The sequence below is a fragment of the Lissotriton helveticus genome, chromosome 3_1, assembly GCF_964261635.1.
Source record: "Lissotriton helveticus chromosome 3_1, aLisHel1.1, whole genome shotgun sequence".
Lineage (NCBI taxonomy): Eukaryota > Metazoa > Chordata > Amphibia > Caudata > Salamandridae > Lissotriton > Lissotriton helveticus.
The window spans coordinates 786,196,538-786,213,451 of NC_136061.1; the positions used below are offsets into that span (position 1 = coordinate 786,196,538).

The window sequence follows — 16,914 nt, forward strand, 5'->3', positions numbered from 1 at the left end:
ATCTTCGGGGTCTCTAGGTATACCTGAAGGCAAAACGGTTGCCAGGGTGTTACGTATAACAAAGTCTGACTCCGGGTGCAATTATGTAATCCTGGCGTCCGGGTGGTACCATGTCTGTGTGAAACTACATTGTGCTGCCAGAAAGTACAATTGTAGATCGGGGACCCCATATCATCCTCGATCACAGGGGAGCATCATTATCTGCCATCTCACCCTGGGTGTCTTGTTGCCCCATACTAGCTGGATTAGGTGTGGCCACAGAGTGCTGAATAATATATTTGTGAGTGGGATTGGTATGTTGTGAAATAAATATAAAAACTTCGGGAGCACAATCATTTTTATAAGGGCAACACGCCCCGCCATGGAGAGTGGGAGTTTGAGCCAGGAGTCTATTTGCACCTCCAGTTTGGAGATCCCCACTCCATTGTTACATCGTATGATCTGGTCTGTATCGAGATGGATGTGTATCCCCAGATATTTTACTGAATCAGTGCACCAGTCCAATGGGAATTCCGGAACCCAACGGGCCGTTCCAGCGATGAGGGGGAAGATTACCGATTTACGCCAGTTTATCCCCAGGCCAGAGAAGGAGCCAAAGTGGAGGATTTCTCTGAGAAGTGGGTCCAGGTTGGTTTGAGGGTCTCGTACATATAGGATCATATCGTCTGCATATAAGGAAACTAGTAGTGGGCCCGTGTTGAATTGTAAACCTCTGTATAGGTGTTTTTCCTTAAAATGCCTAATCAATGGGTCCATCGCTAAAATAAATAATAAAGGGGAAAGTGGACATCCTTGTCTCGTGCCGCGTGATAAGGGAAAGGGTGCTGATAGAGTACCATTAAGCCGGAGCCTAGCTGTAGGTTGTGTGTATAACAATGCTGTGGTGGCGATAAACCCCTGTGGCATTCCTATGCGCTGCATTATGGAAAGAACAAAGGGCCATTCCAGGGAGTCAAAGGCCTTTTCGGTGTCTAGCAGGATTGCTGCCCTGAGAACCTCTGGATTTATTCTGTGCTAAGTGTTAAAGAGGGTACGGAGGTTGAAGGCGTTGTATCGGTGCGGGACAAAGCCTGATTGAGCAGGGGATATTATAGATTCCATAAGCGATGAGAGGCGGCATGCCAATGCCTTAGCGAAGATCTTATAATCTAAGTTTAGCAGCGACAGGGGACGATATGAGCCACATAGTAGTGGGTCCTTGCCCGGCTTGGGGAGCAAAATAATGGCTGCTTCTCGGAGGGTAGGAGGGAGCAGCTGTTTCTCTAGAGCTTCAGCATAGACATCTAATAGTCGGGAAGTTAGGAGATCTTTGTAAGCTTTGTAAAATTCGCCTGTAAACCCATCCCATCCGGGGGCAGTGGATACGTTTAGGGCCATAATGGCTTCATATATACTATCTGCCGTGATGGGCTCTTCTAAAAAGTCTTGCATGAATCTCTCTAAGTATACCAATGCTATCTCGGAAAGGTACGACTCATTTCGATCACGTCCCAGCTTGGTAGTATACAGTGTTTTGAAATATGACAAAATTCTTTCTGGCTCATCAGTTGATCCGTAATTGGGTGCCCTGATTCGGAGCTCAACTCTGTGATGTATGCTTTGGCGTATGGGGGTTGAATCATTTGAGCTAGTACTCATCCAGGGCGGTCTCCCTCACCATAAACTTTAGCTTTGTGATATTTCCCCATGTAAAGCATTTGCCTGTCAGCTACCTCTCTGTACTCCAAGAGCAGAGCTGCTCTCTTAGTACTGTAGCTTGGGTCCGCAGTCACTCTCTGTGCAGCATCCAGTGTGTTCAGTTCTTTTTCCAGCCGTGCAAGTGTGCCACGTAGGTCGCGAATCATACCCGAACTCTTTGAAATGCATACTCCCCTCATGTAGGCTTTTAATCCCTCCCACAACACTGCTTCAGAGTCTACAGAACCTGTGTTTATTTCAATGTAACCTTCTATGGCTTCTTAAAGTCCTTGTCTGAACATCTCGTCATCTAATCCGTGGTTTGGGAACCTGCACTGCCTTTCGAAACCCTTCAGGGCGGGGGATCATCAGCGATAATAAAACTGGGAAGTGATCAGAATATGATCTGGGCAGTGTTTGTATCTTGTGGAACCATCTAGAGATGTCAGGGGATGTTAACCAATAATCAAGTCACGTCCATGTGTCATGAGTGCCGGTATAGTGTGTATATGTGGTGTGATCTGGGTTGCGCACACGGCCCAGGTCAAGCAGAGAGAAATGTCCCACAGGAAGTGCAAGGCTTTTTGTGCTCTCGGTTTAGGTCCGGGGCAGTGGAGGTGCTATCGGAGGCCGGATTGAAGGTAATATTAAAATCACCCCCCAAAAGTAGGGGCGTTGAGCCCAGTTGTAACAGTTTTGAGTGAAGAGCATGGAAAAAATCAGGAGAGTCAATATTAGGACCATAAATGCAACCCATCGCTACCTTATAGCTAAGCAGCGTGCCCTCCGCAATTGCAAATCTACTTTCGGCATCAAAGGTTATAGAGTGTCATTTGAAAGGGAGTCGTTTATGAATGAGAACGCCCGTGCCCCTGGCATTGCTGCTATAGTTTGCAAAAAATCTGTTCGGCCCGCATGTGGATGCAAATCTGGGCTGATCACCAGGTGAGAGATGTGTCTCTTGTAGGAAGGCAATGTCTACCCTATGCCGGATCAAATAATGCAGGACCTGTCTCCGTTTGCGGTTGTCGTTCAAACCCCGAACATTCCATGTAGCTAGGGTAACCCTAGAAAGGCCAAGGTTGTGACCTAACTGTGCCATAACAGAGTTTTGTTTAAGATAATGAAGAATAACTTGTGCTTGTACCAATCAAAAGCTTCTGTGAACAAACATACCATAAACTCAGTGCAAAGCAAAAACAACAATTCCCCACCCACCGCCACCCACCCAGCCTTCCCACCCATTCGGAGAGGCAATACCAATTTTCCGGAAACAGTGCATGGTACCAGTAGATCCCTTGACATGCTAAGAACCGTACACTTGGGGTACATGCTATTGTTATCAAAACAATCTCTGGGTGTACACCAAAGGGGGGTTGTGCACTATCCAACGGTCTAGTAACCAGTAAAATATGGTACCTTTTTAAAGTAAAATCCCAGCATTTACTACTAACAAACAAATGCGCAGCAATGTAAGCAAATAAAACATTCAGCCATGGCCCGAGCTTGAGAACAGTTCTGCACTGGCGTCCAATCCACAATGTGTGGGGCAAGAGATAGTGGAGTCCGTGGGGTGTTTGTTGTTAAGTTTGTAAGTATGGCAGAATTCTTGCACCTCCATCGGGTTCTCGAATATTCTGGAGTGGCCGTTGACTTCCACCCGTAGCCTGGCAGGATACAGCATACCATATTTGAATCCCAGGTTTTTAAATGTTGCCTTAACACCAAATAACTTTCTTCTGGCGTCTTGAACCATGGCAGTAAAGTTAGGGTATAAAGATAGCTTGGAGCCCTTCCAGGAGAGGTCACCCTTTTACCGAGTCAGTCGCAATGCAGTATCCCTGTGTCTAAAGTTAACTATTCTTGCAATAATGGGCCTGGGATAGGCCTTTGACCAAGTGGCCTGTGGGCGCGTTCCACCCCGAAGCCGGGGGTGAACGCCTCTTTGCCGAAGAGATCGGTCAGGATAGTTTCCACCATATTAGTCATATGCCCAGCGGCTGTGGACTCCGAAACGCACACGAGGCGAATGTTGTTACGGCGACTCCTCGCTTACAAATCCTCATTTTTTATCGCAATTTCTTTGAGTATTCGTTCCATGCGATCAATTCTTTTCAGGGATTGGCCCAGCCCGTCCTCCAGGTCGGATGTGCGGGACTCCGCTACGTCCAGACGCCGATCGTTCATCTGGATCTTTGTCCCTAAGTCTGCCATATGTTTGTCTAAGGCATCAAAGCGAACATCTAGTGGCTTGAATCCTGCCCTTATCTCCAGTAGCAGTGGACCCAGTTGGCTGGCATCATCCACCAGGGCGGTGGGCATCTGCCCGCCCGTTGCCATGTTGCTAGGATGGTCCGAGTTGTTTCAATTATTTTTTCAAAGGGGAGTAGGCGCTGCTTAGGGTCTTTGCGACCCATACCGCGATAGCACTAGAGGGTCTGTATTATAGGCTATTATTTGGATTGAGTCAGAAGGGTCCCTCGATGAAAGTCGACCTGCAGGCCAATTTTCCTCAGTATGAGCTCAGTACTCCGTCAGCGAGTGGACTGGGCCAAGTGCACAGGAGCTCTCCGTGTGGATATGGTATTGTCAGGACAGGTCACGGTCAAATCTCTAGGTATCCGGCAGCTGTTTACGGCATCTGGGTGGACCGCTAGCGCGATGAAAAAAAAGATTGCTCCTTGACAGTGTAGTTATTTAGCCCTCTGCACTAATCCAGTGTCACCAGGCGGGGGCAGGGTTCCCATGTAAGTTTTTATGGTGTCTGGATGGGTTGCTGGCGCCCCGAAAAGGGTTCCCTATTAATACAGTTATTGGGGCCCGACTAGCTAATATGGCTTCACAAGGCAGGGGCAGGTCTCTGTTTGGTATGTGAATCCTACTGGGACAGGGGAGCCGGGGAGGGACGGGGGGCCCAACGTGCATTCAGCTGCCAGACCACAGTAGCATTCAAGTCCCCAGGAGCGCCGGATGATCTACCTACGAGAGGCCCTGGTCTGGGCCTGCATAGCGTTTATGGGCATCAGCGCGTAGGCCCTCCTCCCGCTGTCTTCGCTCCTCGCGGCTCCCGGGGTGAGAAGCGTACTCCGTGCCGGAGGCCTTGCGGACCCCTCAGGCTGCGGGACGCTAGTTGCTGATCCGTGCGTGTTCTGGGTGCCACAAAGTTGCCGCCGCCACTCACCGCACTGCCCCCGTCCGAATCCCGCCTGTCTCCTTACTCTGCCGCTAGGATTGTGGTTGGGCGTTCCGGTCGGGCCGCCATTTTAGGGAGCGTGTCTGTTTGTTACAGCACTGTTCCCTTCAATATCTCCCACTCCAGGCTTATTCGTTCGCCACCAACACTGCTGGAATATCACACATTGGTCCGCCGGCTGTAATCATATTATGGGTCGCATTGGAATCCGGGAAATACTCAGATGGTTACTCCGACCGGGAGAGCATCAGCACAGTGCGGCCATTCCGGTCGGCGGCTAAGCCATGCCCCGATGTACAATGCATTTTTAAAAAGGTTTTTGAAACGTAAATAAAACAAACCTTTAAAGCCTTCTGCCCTACTACACTCCACTTTCTCATACATACAAAATCCATATGGAACTTCATTTTAGAAGGCTCTTTAAAAACCCAAGTTTACCAACACCAACCAGAGATGGAGGTCCAGAACTCAGCATCTTTTAGATGATAAGGCCGTGGAAGGGGCTACATTCCTAGAATTATATACAAACATGAATGATTTTCAACTTTGTGGACTTTAGGATAAAACAAGGGACTCAAAGATGCAATTACAATTCTTTTAAATCAGTCAAGCAGTCTTGCTGAAGTTTGGCAACATTTCCAAGTCAGTTAAGGGATAGCCTGAGTAAACAATCATGTTGCCCCACTTACTTTCCCCAGCTCGTTCTGGAGGCGCAGGATGTCAGAAAGGACTAGGGTTTTGTCTCTGCAGCAGGGGTAAAAGCATACCTGAGAGTGACCTCTCTTTCATGTTGCCAGTGTTGCTTCTTTAGTTGTATTGGCAACACTGATCAACAGTCATCAATTTTCTTTACCACGTCAGTGTCGTGTTTGTAATAAGCATTGGCTTCATTCAAAAATGAAATAGTCATTTGAAAAATATTGTACAAAATGTGTAGCTGTGGAAAAACAAGTTCATGATAATATATATAACATAGTGACCCTAATGTGGTGTAATTGATAATCTTTTCGCCATCTACATGACTACACTGAGTCAACGACGCTTATGGTGGTTTTAACTAAGGTCAATAAATCAAAGTCTCCATACTTATGTAGGTTGAAGAGTGTTAGTCAATCTTGTGTTCTTCTAAGTAATACTCAGAGCTTTCAATGTAAGGCCTCTAATTTGAAGAACTTGTCTTAGAATGATTACCGACCTCCCAGTTTGCAACTATCGCCCAACTCTACAATTGTCTACTGTGCTCAGAGCTGAAGATTTTCTACCCGTTGCAGTTATTATTATCTTCCTAGCCTAAGAATAACTTGGGGACCGATTACAAGTAAAGTAAAATTCCATGTTGAGATTCTGGGCAACCAGAATTACCGATACTGGCTGGAATCTCTGCATAGAATAACTGTATTTATGAGTTTTACCCCACAGAATGGGGAACTACCACAGCTTGAGTTGAGGGCAGATGCCATCTACCCACTATTTTCAGAGACTACCTTGCTGCAAAGCTGGCCCCTTTCAGCGGAGTGCCTTTTTCCGTTCCTACTGCTCCTGCAATTCACAGAAATATACTGAACTCGTCCAGGTGTAATTTTCTGACACTAGGGCACTTCCAACATCACCTGCACATTGCTTTTGTTCCAAGTAGCAACGTATAGGGGAAGGGGATGATCAAATTCCAGCTGGGCCCATAGTAAAGGCCAAAGTTAAGGGGCAATTAGGTCTCTGTTTGTTGGAAGATCCTGACAAGAAACTATCAGGAGCCTCACACCTAAATGTAATGGAGGGGAAACAAAAGGAACACTGCGTATCACTTCACAGGTACTTAAGAGAGGCCTGCATTTGACTTTGTTCAGTCCCTGTATCTATGAGATATGTATGCACTGTAGGAATCTCAGATGTGTTGGTCTGTCCCCGTATTTACACAAATAACAATTTAAATACCACTATTTGCTTTTATTTATTTTATAGTGCTTTAACACTGCTCATCCCAGTACAGGGGAAGGGGATGATCAAATTCCAGCTGGGTTCATAGTTAAGGCCAAAGTTAAGGGGCAATTAGGTCTCTGTTTGTTGGAAGATCCTGACAAGAAACTATCAGGAGCCTCACACCTAAATGTAATGGAGGGGAAACAAAAGGAACACTGCGTATCACTTCACAGGTACTTAAGAGAGGCCTGCATTTGACTTTGTTCAGTCCCTGTATCTATGAGATATGTATGCACTGTAGGAATCTCAGATGTGTTGGTCTGTCCCCGTATTTACACAAATAACAATTTAAATACCACTATTTGCTTTTATTTATTTTATAGTGCTTTAACACTGCTCATCCCAGTACAGGGCGTCACAGCACTTTACATCACACGTACATAAATTGACAATAAATACATTGCATAAACGTATATACATTGTTACTGTACTATATTAGAAGGATTACAACTTATGAACTGCACGTAACAAAGGGATCTCTGTCTTAAACTCAGTAGCCTACTCAATCATTTCCATAAAATAAAGATCTGTCAGCTGTGTGTTACATAATGTGCTTTGCGGGAGACATATTAACCCTCTATGCTACTTTGATTTGAAATTGGGACTAGGCAAAACGCAGATTTCTCCAGCAAAAACATTATGCTCTAGAGGTCTCTTACCATTATTATTATTCCCTGAGATTTAGCTGGCACTCGAAGATCTCTGCAGCAGGTGCCTTAACCCCATAAGATATTTTAAAATACAGACATTGCAACTAATTAAGCAGGAAAGGTTTACTGCCACGTTTCTCCTGGTTGCCAATTTCTTTGTGGCATGGTGTAAAAAAATAAAATGTATAAATTGATGCCCAGATTTTGCATTGGGGATACAACAGTATGTTGGTACTACACCAATGCAAATTTTAAATTGTTAAATATTGTAATACGCTCAATTGTACTCATGATAGACCTGCTAAGCATAATGAGGTCTTAACATCTGATGCCACTACTGGGATGACATGGGTTGTGATGCCATTTCCTGTGACACCACATTCGATACAACGAGCCGTGATGTCACTTGCTGTGATGTCACATCCTGTGATGCCACACGCGTTGATGTTGCTATCTTTGATGTCACACTCGGTGATGTCACGTGCAGTGATGGCACACCCATTATGCCTAACTTGGTGAGTCCTTTCACTTCTTTTTTTAGGACTTGAACACAACTGCGGAACCGTTTTAAACAGCATTCCATGCAGAATTCTGTATTGCGTGGGATTTAACCCAGACACTCACCATATGCTTTGAGCGGTGGAAAATATATGCCAGGGTTGCTCTGTGTAACAAGAGACGGAAGGCATGGTAAAAGTGGTGAAAGGGAGGAGATATGTTGCCTGGCAGGAGTAAGCATTATATGCTGTCTCCGTGCCTTAGCTATTGGTAACGTGGGGGCTGAGAAGTTGGCCCAGGCTGTAACGCAGCCTTTACCCAATGTAAATATACTGGCCAGAATATCCCACCAGTAAAATCTGGTCCGTTGTTCCTGTACCCAGAATATCCAGGTGTGGGGGTAAGAGCAAACTTATAATTGTGCAGATTGGAAACCCTCGTGGGAAATCCACTCTGCATAACTTGTAGTCGGGTCCCCAGTGAGCACTTGTGTGCTGTGTGACTTGTAAAACAAGCATATTTCTTCTGCCATTTTTACTTGCTAAAGTCAACTCAGACCGACCTCGGTGTAGGAAGGAAATGTTTTCATGAAAATGTTATACTGTGCTAGAATAGTAACATTTCTTAATTGCGCTTCCAAAAACTCAAAGGCTATCAGCACGACTAAATAGCTTTGAGTTACACAAACCCAAGGCACATGATCGTTGGATGCACAACAGCTGCACAGGCACAATTCTAAGACATCAAGGTTTACATCAATTGCTGGTCATATCTTAGCAGTTCACAATTCTTTGGAATCTTGGTCATATGTTAGAAGTTCACTTTTCTTTTGGCATGAAGTGACAGCCAATTGATTGTTAGGTCTGATGAAAGCCAAGACCTTGTTTTAAAAAAATATATAACATGCACATGGAGTGACCTTTAGGACAGCCTCCTTCAGCCATTGGCTTTTTTTTGGCACTAGACCCCTCACTTATTTTTTGACACTTTGACAATCACGTCTTGTATCAACCCAGAGAAGTTTTACAGTCTCACTGTAGGAACATTTACAGTTTGACTGTATCCTTCCACGTTCATTGGGATGGAAGCAGGACTATTTTACATCTGACACATTTTGTCATTCATCACACATTCAATATTTTTTCTGGAAAAGTACATCACAAATTCATTAAAAATGCTCCTCTCTGCTGGGCTAGCCACTTCTTTCTTTCTGATTTTGCAGTGATTTAGCCTGGCATTTCCTCTCTCCTACTGCTGGAACACTGCTCAAGCTGCTTGTTCCTTTCCATCTGCACATCACTCTATTTTCGTTCCCAACTGGTGGCTCCGCTACTCTGCAACCAGAATGATGGTCATACAGTGATCATGCTTTTTAGCTCTTAAACCTTGTTGGGGCACTGGTCAGTGTTCTCCCTTACCAGCGGGTTATCGCTGCTGTTAAGTATTCATGAATGCTTCTCCTAACTGTTCACCAACGTTGGCAAGATCAATTGGTGTGGCCTGTAATTTATCCTCTGAGACAGACCTATCAGCTTGGCCAATGCTTATTTATATCAGGCTACAAAGCTGTGCCTTTCGAATCCTCGAGATTCATTTGCTTAACAGGCAATGTTGAGGTGGGATCAACAAGATTTAAATTGATTTATTATTTATAAGTGAAAATGAAACTTACTAATGGTTTTATGAAACTCACAAATAGGCCCAGGCGAACTCCCATTTAATATTTGTCACGAAAACAGGAAAACTGGAACATTTTCACAATGCATCAAAAAAGACTATTGCCTCCATTGTGGAAGACAATAGTCAATGTGCAGTACACACGACACAGAAACTGTAATACTGTCCACAGACCTCTGAGGATGTCCACAGACCTCTGAGGAGGAAACATCTATGATGACCTCCTGGAAACCGCCTTACCCTACGACTAGACCTACTACAAATATTTTTTAAATGCTGCACTCCTGGCTGGGGTCTGCTACCCCTAAATTAATTTAAAAAATCATGCAGTCTGATGAATAGCCTCCTTGAATCCTTTTTGAGCTCATGTGAACAAGGGGGATGTTCAAGTGAGATAGAACTCTGAAATACTGCTAAATTGAAGCAATTCATTATCTGTCCAGAATTCTTTATCTCTACCCACTATAGCTATATAGCCCACTGCTGGGGGTTATACTAGTTGTTAAAGCCCCATAACCGAAATGCGGCTCAGGCCTATTACGAGGATGAGGGCCTTTAACAACTGGTATATATGGCACAATGCAGCGGGGCTATAAGACTGTTTGAGCATTCCTTCCATGTAGGGTAGTAGTTGTAAATTTAAAAGGGGGAAACAGAAAGACAAACATTGGAATGTTGGAGTAGAAGGCTAATATCAGCTGTTATAAGCCCAGAGCCGCACCATGGTCTTCAATGGAGTTCTCAACATTCCAATGTTCTAATTCCGATTATGAACTGAAAGACCCACCCTCTATCTTTGAATGAAGGTACAGAGTCTATTGAGTGAATGAGTCTGAGCAGGGTTTCCTTCTTGTGACTGGAAGAACTGCATACAATACTAAATAAGATATTTGTCAAATTAAGGACACATAGGGGCCTATCACGATGGCGGATTTCCAGCATCCACCGGGCCGGCGGAAGCCACCGCCGGCCCAGAGGATGCGGGAAATCCGCCGCGGAGGCTTGAAAGACCCACCGCCAAATTAGGATGGCTGGTGGGTCTTACAATCTGTCCTATGCTTTTCTGCCGCGGTCGCCTTCCGACCGCGGCGGAAAAGCATTAACATGGCTGGCGGTGTCTATCAGACACCGCCAGCCATATTAGGATGGAGTACAAAGTATGCTTTTCCACAGCGGCTTTTCCACTGTGGAAAAGCATACGGACCTTTACTTCGGGGGCCTGTTGCGGGCCCCCTGGGTGAAGGGGGGGTGAGGGGCGCACATGGGGGGTACCTATGGTACCCCCCTGCATTTGCGTGGACAAAGCGGCAGGCACCGCGCGGTGCCTGCTGCTTTGTGCACGCAAATGCCGTGCATGCATTTTTAACATTGCGGCGGGTGCAGCTTGAAGCTGCACCCGCCGCAATGTTTAAGATCGAGGATGTGACTGCCACCCTGGTGGTCACATCCTAATTTGCACGGAGGGACCGCCGCTGCCCCTGCGGACGGTCCCTCCTACTCTATGGTGGCGGACGGACTCAGGTCCGTCCGCCATCATAATCGGCCCCTATATTGGTGCACTACACCAACAACGGCTGGCCCAGAATTTGACCAGAGATGGTTGCAACATTGCTGACGCTTCAAAAGTCGCTAAGATTCCTCTTGCAGTGGTAAGTCATTCCAAACCTTTCATCCCACAACAGCACTCAGATAAAAACGTCCAATGCTGTCATAGCCGTAAGGCAGGAAATTGCCCACTGGTTTTCCGAAGATTAGAAAATCAGAGTTGTCATTTTTTCAAGGTTACCACCTAGGTAATGTTATTGTTTCCTGGCTTCTGGTGCAGAGAGGGATTACAAAAGGCACTCCCTGTTTGCCGTCTGGACTGTAAGGTAGGTGAAACCTGCTGGCACTCCATTGGTGCCCAGCCAGAATTTTCGCATTTGCCTAGGCAATGTGTTTTCCCCATTCCTTGGGTTTCCATGACAGCCCAAAACTCTAATAGGTCTCCTGGTCACCTGCTTGAGCAACCCCCAGTAGAGAACAGAATTTCATAACCTTGTGGATTCCGGCTGGGCTTCAAAGATTCCTGTATCCCTCGAGAGATTCTACGACTGGCGAAGACATGGGCCTGGCTTGGGTGCACTGGGTTTGCCTTTTGTTCATGCATTTCTCTTGCTGGGGTTTTCCCTCAGTGATGTGATACTCTAGCCGCAAGTCTGTTCCAGAAAAACCTACTACTAATCTCCACCCACATGTAAGGGGCATTACTATGCTTCCCAATGTTATGCACTTAGCAGTGTTTTTAATACGTTTAAATGGAATTGACGAACAGTCTTTAACTACCCAAGATGTGGGCTAGAGGAAGCTGGGATCTGCAAAATGCTTGCCAATTGTAATATTTTATTAGTATTTCAAATTCAATTATTATGAAGCTGGTTATTTTACACAATTTGACCTTATTTTGATGACCTAAACCATTATGTTCGGTAAAGATAACACCATTTTCCATTGTTGTGTGTATGAGGACCTTGTATGGAAGATTTAATATATTAATTCGAATTAATAGACAATATAATGAGTCTAATTTTTTTGTAACGCGGCTATGCTTGTATATGAAATATATTTATTTGCAAAAGATTTGCAAGATAATGTGCTCTAAAATATATCTCTTGCAGTCCTCAATCTGCTAGTCCTGAAAGTGATACTATGGAATCTTCTTCTTAGGGATGATCAAACCATGCTGCACATTGAATGGATGGGTGAAATTTGCTGCAGGTTATGTTATGCACCCTGGATTAGGATGCAGCATGACCACTGACCTGCTTTACACCCAGGAACAATGCAGGAATTCTTTTGTTCTTGATATTCCTTTGGGATACTTCTCGCTTACATGTACACTAATCAGATTGGCTGAAATACATATACCAAAATATGGGAGTAACAGCTCCAATGCATTCAGCCTGGATATAGAACAGAAGAACATGGAAAATATTACAGGGTTCTGTAATTCCCTCTGCCTGAGAGAAAGAATCACTAAATGAAAAAGTAATAACATCAGTACAGTAATTTTTGTAAACAGCATTTAAAAAGTAAGAAATCCTATTACGTGGGAGAAAATAATCGCCTACCTCTTACTGTTTTTTTTCCAGATTGCCATGAAAATCCTTTTATTTCAAGCAAAATCAATTTTCTTTTGAAGGATGGAAGGCCGAGCAGAAGACACCGTTTGGCATTCTTCGAATATCTGAACATATTTTCTTTTGTTATAAACAAAAGCTAGAGCACTTCTGTTATGTATAGTACAAGAGAAGGGAATTATTAAAAGTAAATTATTGTATATTCTTTTTATATGCAATTCTATTTCAAAATAAAAATGTGACAGCATCTATTATTTATTTATTTATCTTCTGGACAATTTGTGCAATGTGACCCATGCTAATTACCATGGCAACACTCTGCCAAATCTCGGGGATTAAACGAAATTGCTGCCTATCAAGGCATATTTGTAAAATATGGTGTGCTGTGCCTTGATGTAAAACATTTAACAGACCAGATTGTACAGTATGTTAAAAAAGATTCAGTATTGTATCAATTGTGAATTTCAGCAAGATTAAAAAAGTATTTTAGATACACTTGGATTGAGATACTTCTTTTTATTCACATATACGCATATGTAGACATGCATCTTTATTGTTTTTATGGTTTTATCAGTAGTGAAAAATGACTTGCCTGCCACTGAATTCCCACTGCCAAACCATTATATTGTATGAATTATAGCAGTAAGAAGTGTATTTTTACTAGGAGTCTATTCCTATGTTGTTAGGTGATATTATTGTGGATTTAAATTATTCTATGATTAACAGTCCTTGACGTCCACCACGTGAAGACATTTTTGTTATTAGAAAAGAAAGGCATGTGTATGCAAAAAGTTATCATAACTATTATTTGTAATAAACAAAAATGCATACCTTTATTTAGATTTATAGCATTGGTGACGACGATGGTAATAAATACAAATCAACAGAAGAGTGTCTAAAAGGGTAAAGGGATAGTTAATAGCTACCACCAAGTAAAGAAATTATTCCAAGCAAAGAGCAGTCAAACAGTAAGGGTTGAATGCAGAGTGCCACAAGAAGAACCCTCAGGCACCAACAAGACAGTCGGTTGCCATTTATCTTCATTGGGTCCTTTTCAGAAAGTAGTGATTGAAAAATTAAAAGAAGTGTGGACTACTCCCCCAAAAGAAATTATTTTATTAAGGGGGTAGCTCTAACTTCATTAAAAATCTTAGTAAGAATAGTCGGACAGGAAAGTGGTTATGTTAGTTTGAACCACCCAGTCCTAAACAAAAAACAACAATATAGGTCGACATGTTTCTGCTAATACGAGCCCAAACTCGGCTCAGCATTCATCAGGACCATACGTAACAACCTCACTTGGGTGGAGCACGCTAAGGCTTCACTGCCACCTGAGGTAGACAAAGTATCTAAAAAAGATTACGACCTTCTGTGTAATAGGGACACTGGAACTTCCAAGTGTTATTCCTCCTACATGTGAGGATTTTAAGTATGAGTGTCGTTTTTACAGCGCCGCATGGGCTCGCGGCTGGGGGAACTCTTCACGCTCGGGAATCTGACACCCGGCGACTCCCCGCAAATAAACCTGCTCGTTGCCAGGTCCACGGCCCGAAATAATAAAGGCATTTGAGAAGGTAAAGAGGATTTAAATTCTCTTTCCCTAAAGCCATTTAAACACTATGCAGCTTCTATTAAATCCATTGCTAAAATAACAAAACGGATCTACTAGTCAGTGTGTAGCTCATCCGCACACTTCAGTACAAATTCATAATAACCCCCCCAAATACTGTCAAATATATCCAGATGATATGACCAGCGATAGCAAACAGCACCTAGCCGCCTGCTCAGTTTCATTTTCATAACCCTTCCTTCCAATGAAGTGGTCGTCTCCATTTGTTGTGTTAGGGAATCAGGGAGCTAGGTAAAGAGTTAGACAAAAAGTAAAAGGTTAGCCGGGGAACAGGAGCTAAAAAGACCAATCTTCAGAGGCACCTCACTCATCAAGGCTATTCATTTCTGTTTAGAGCCGCGAACCCAGGCCTAAGTATGTATGGAAAACAAAAGTCCAAAACGTATGAATTTGGGACAGTGCTAGACTGAGTGTTCCCAGCCTCCAGTCACTTGCTGACATCAAGTTAACATACCCCAATATTCGGTGCCAATATGATGCAGCCGCTCTAGAGTAGGATCTGATTTATAGGGCCAGGAATACGAAGTTTGGTGCTAATTAATAAATGCTACCTGACAAAATAGATAATTCTCCAGTCTTATCCCATTACCTTTATTACAGATTAATCAGGTCAAATCTGACAAATACTCTGGATCGAGTCAGTTCAGCATAAGGTATAGAAATATATTGTTTGCAAGGTGCTTGTCGAAGGTATCCTTTAGAAAGACCACATCTTCATATCAGGTTTCAATTCAAAGTGAGTTTGCAGATGCTACTATGTAAAGAAGCTGCCCCAAAAATGGTGACTGAGTCTATCATATAAAGGAAGAACGTAATTAATCATAACCTCACACGGCCATGTGGACTGAGGTAGCTATGAAAGCATCTATTTCATTAATCAAGAAAACCTTGCTCCATTAGTCAAGAAAAAAATATTCTGTTATCATTCCTAGGAATTGATGACTGCACACCACAGAACGGCGCATTTCCACTCCCATCACATTAAGTTTTCCATAATTCCATCAACTATTACAAATTGGGAGAGAACGATTCATATTTTGATTTCATTAAACTATTTAAGGCCTTTTTAGCTTGCTGACCAGACCCACTGGACCAAAGGATTCTGTCCTCACATTTACTAATACATAATTGAAATTATATTTCCTGAAATTGCTATATGTTTGAAGGTTTGCCCAATTGCAGCAAAGTAGAAAAAAATCAAAATCTAGGAAGCACCTGCCTCCCTCCAGCACAACTCTAAGTGGCTGATGAGATAACATTTCTCTGGCAGCACAAATGAAGTGAAAAGACAATTAAACATCAGAAAAATCGAGTATTTAATTTACATGTTAGGTTCAGAAGAGAAAGCGACACTAAGTTTGAGAAACTATTTCATAAGAGAAATGCCACCAGTATTGGCAATGGAATATCCTTCCACTTCTCAGTGCTGAATTTTATCTTCATCAGCATATTGTAATTCATTGCATACATGTCTTTTAATAGCATGGGAAACTTACATACTGCAGAGCTCCTTAGTCTGCAACACTTGGGGAGTACATTTCTATACACGTTTTTATAATGATGTCTTTTAAATATATATTTACTTTATTCTGGGACAGGAATCAAAATTCCAGAATCACTTCTAGACACTTTCCAAAATTTGCCTTTTTTGATGTTAAATAGAAAACAAGGCTGTCTACAGAAAGTTGAATTTTAGCAGCTCAAGAACTACCATTGCTGACTAGAATGTCACGATGCACCTCTTTTCCAAAAGTTGAATAAGTATGACAAAGAGAATAGGAAACTCTGGCGAGCACTATCACCTTTCCTGATCCATAACCCACATATTGTCCATTCAAAACGAACTTGACTGATCCGATCACCGTCTCTAACCGGGCTGAGAAGTTCCTACTACTCATCAGCGAAAATAAAAACTTATCGGTCACCAGGTTATATGCCTCTGTGGTGTCCAAAAACCTAATTCATATGATTTTGATAGGGGTTAAAGCATAATAGTAGCCCTGAGCATATCATGGCTGCTCAAAACCAGATCTCCTAGAATAATACCTATCACAATGCAGTATATACGATTGACAATAATACTTTCATTAAACTATTTAAGGGCTTTTTTTTTCTTTCTTTCATCACCTCCATCTTGACAAAGTTCAATAAGCCTCCCCCCCCACCGGCATGCACCATCTTCAACATCAGCTATCATCATGACCAGCAGCCAGCTTATCTTGGCAATAAACTCAACATATCTGGTAGCTCTCGGCACACCTTCCGAGAGAACACCATCAGACTAGAAACTAAGAAGTGTATAAAAAAAAGAAGAAAGAACAAGGTAGCAGGTCTTTTACATGTATGCACCCAAGACATGGAACAACATCCATGTATCTATCAGGATCATGGCAACACTGTTCCAGTTGCTTAGGAAATAGTTGAAGAAGCATCTCTTTAAAAATGAAAAGCTACCTCTTCGATCAGTCGACCACATACATGTATACCACACAT

General features: G+C 43.2%; 1 protein-coding gene across 2 annotated transcripts in view; it reads left to right on the forward strand.

Moving 5' to 3' along the window:
* CALCB (calcitonin related polypeptide beta) overlaps positions 1-13,286 on the forward strand; it is a 36,107-nt gene extending 22,821 nt beyond the window's left edge. For both annotated transcript variants that reach the window (XM_078683761.1, XM_078683762.1), the window contains exon 5: positions 12,804-13,286. The gene's annotated coding sequence lies outside the window, so the exon portion shown is untranslated. The remainder of the gene's footprint in view (positions 1-12,803) is intronic.
* The last annotated feature ends 3,628 nt before the right edge of the window (positions 13,287-16,914 follow it).